Below are 2,671 nucleotides of genomic sequence, written 5' to 3'. Positions count from 1 at the left end.
GTGTGTGTGTGTGTGTGTTGTGTGTGTGGAGTACATAAAAACACAGGATTAACAGGAAAATTTTCAAGCCTAACTTCAGAGGAAGCAACTCTCAGCTGACTAACAAAGTTCCAAATAGCTGGCTTCCAAACACTGATTCCTTTATCCCACATGGTAGATGCTCACTAGAGAGTGGCTTCAATTGCTCACAGCCATCATCTTTTAACCTTATTTTCAAAATCCGATCTATGGGGTGGGGTGAACCATCATTTCCAGCAGGTGCAAGAGTGTCCCCCGGATCACTGTCATTGGCTCAGCACGCAAGTGGAGCCCTGACCACTTTAATCCCAAGCCTGCATCTCAGAGGCAGCCCTTTTGTAACAATCCCGACATGTGGCATCTCATATCAGCCTAATTACCTGGTAGAAAATGTTCTGTGGTCTGAGTTTCTGGTTAAGTCCAAGTCGTTTTTCTTCTAGCCACACACTGCATGACAGCAAGGAAACATTCCATTAGCAATAAGAATGACTTTCATTTTTTTCTCCCATTTTCATCTTTTTGAGGAACTCTTCTATCAATGGAAATGCTGGCCGTCCCTGATTTCCTTTCCAGCTCTCTGTCACTTTGATTTATTTCTCTCAGCAACCAGTGAGTGGGAACGAAGAGCAAGCAGTAAAAATGGCAGCCCACTTAGTGTTTATTTTTTTTCTTTTTTTTTTTCTTTTTTCTTTTTTATTGAGAATAGGAAAAAAAAGTTTCCGCCTCCTCCCAGCCTCCCATTTCCCTCCCCCTCCCCCCACTCTTCTCCCCCTCCCCCCACTCCTCTCCCCCTCCCTCTCCAATCCAAAGAGCAGTCATGGTTCCCTGCCCTGTGGAAAGTCCAAGGACCTCCCCCCTCCGTCCATGTCTAGGAAGGTGAACATTCAAACTGGCTAGGCTCCCACCAAGCCAGAACATGAAGTAGGATCAAAACCCCTTGCCATTGACCTTGGCTTCTCATCAGTCCTTATTGTTCGCCATGATCAGAGAGTCCGGTTTTATCCCATGCTTTTTCAGTCACAGTCCAGCTGGCCTTGGTGAGCTCCCAATAGATCAGCCCCACTGTCTCAGTGGGTGGGTGCACCCCCCGTGGTCCTGACATCCTTGCTCTTGTTCTCCCTCCATCTGCTCCTCATTGGGACCTTGGGAGCTCAGTCCAGTGCTCCAGTGTGGGTCTCTGTCTCTATCTCCATCCATCACCAGATGAAGGTTCTATGGTGATATGAAAGATATTCGTCAGTATTGCTATAGGATAGGGTCATTTCAGGTTCCCTATCCTCAGCTCACTTAGTGTTTAAAAAGAGAATTTTGCCTTTTGTGTGTAAGGAAACTGCTTCTCTAATAGGCCTAAAGAAAGAATGCATTTTAAGCACACCTAGATTTGAAGTCATCAAAGCTACCTGTGGCTAGAGAACATCACCAAGATATTTTGTTTCTACCTTGAACGAATAACCAGTTTTCATGGGGTATATGGACATGCCGTACACATTTATAGCAAATGCTTATATTTTTCACATGTACATTTTATGTGTGAGTGTGTGTGTATGTGTGTGTGAGAGAAAAATAGAAATAGAGAATAGAAAACATGTTGCATAGAGAAACACATTTCAAATTAAAATGCAAAAATATTTCTGTATTCTATCTTATATTTAATTATTCTCACAGACCATATTATTTGCTAAAGCTCTTTGCAAGCCAAAAAAAAAAAAAAGAAATTTAAAATGAAAGGCAAAACAGACCCAAGTTACAGTTCTGCTTGGGCCACTGCACTCTGTGGCCATAGCATAACCCTCAGTTGCTTGGTTTATCAGAGAAAGGTAATGTGACTTCACAAGGATGGTTTGGTAAAGTGAGGATTAGTTTGTACCACGTGTGAAGTCTTTAACATTAATTCTAAAGCAAAAAGGCAATTAGAGAAAGGTGATTGAACCTAGTCACAGTGTTGTTTTATAATGCTTGAATTATATTATATTCATAAGTAATATCCGGTATGGATGAAGCTCCATGAAGGTCAGAGTTCATCCATTTACCATGTGAGCTCAGGTCCTGGTATTGACTGCCCCACATCAAGGCATCGGGTCCACTCTAAACAAGAGTACTGTGCACTGTCTGGGTTAATGGGAGCCACATGATCACCCAGCCCAAAACATACCACTCTCTCTTCAACTCAGACTATCTTGTGACCATTGAAGAACAGCCACCCATAAACAGGTTGGTATTTGTCAAAGGTCATGGAAAAACCTAGGAATTGGTTCTGGTGTCCCATGTTTTAGTACTTCTGTAGCCCGCTTCAGCACTTGTCCTTACCATATACACCCGACTTCTGTTACCACCCCAGCTGAAACTCCTCCAACTGGCCCCAATTAACTTCTGTCTCTCCCAACACAGTTCATTTATCACACAGAGCTAAGTGATTTCTTTCCAAAGCAATTCAGAACTGTCTGGTGGTTTTTTGTTGTAATAAGGAGGGGCGGTGGGGCTGCGTCCCCAACACCCCGGCTGCTTGGCTAGCTCATGCCCGAAATAACAACACACAAACTGTATTCATTTAAGAACTGCTTGGCCCATGAACTCTAGCCCTTATAGGCTAATTCTCGCACCTGGACTAGCCCATTTCTAATGATGTGTGTAAGCACCCCAAGGTGCGCTTACC

Source organism: Alexandromys fortis, unplaced genomic scaffold (assembly GCF_014885135.2).
Source record: "Alexandromys fortis isolate MF-2015 unplaced genomic scaffold, M_Fortis_MF-2015_v1.1 scaffold_82, whole genome shotgun sequence".
NCBI classification, from domain to species: Eukaryota; Metazoa; Chordata; class Mammalia; order Rodentia; family Cricetidae; genus Alexandromys; species Alexandromys fortis.
Note: the sequence above shows the minus strand (reverse complement) of the source record.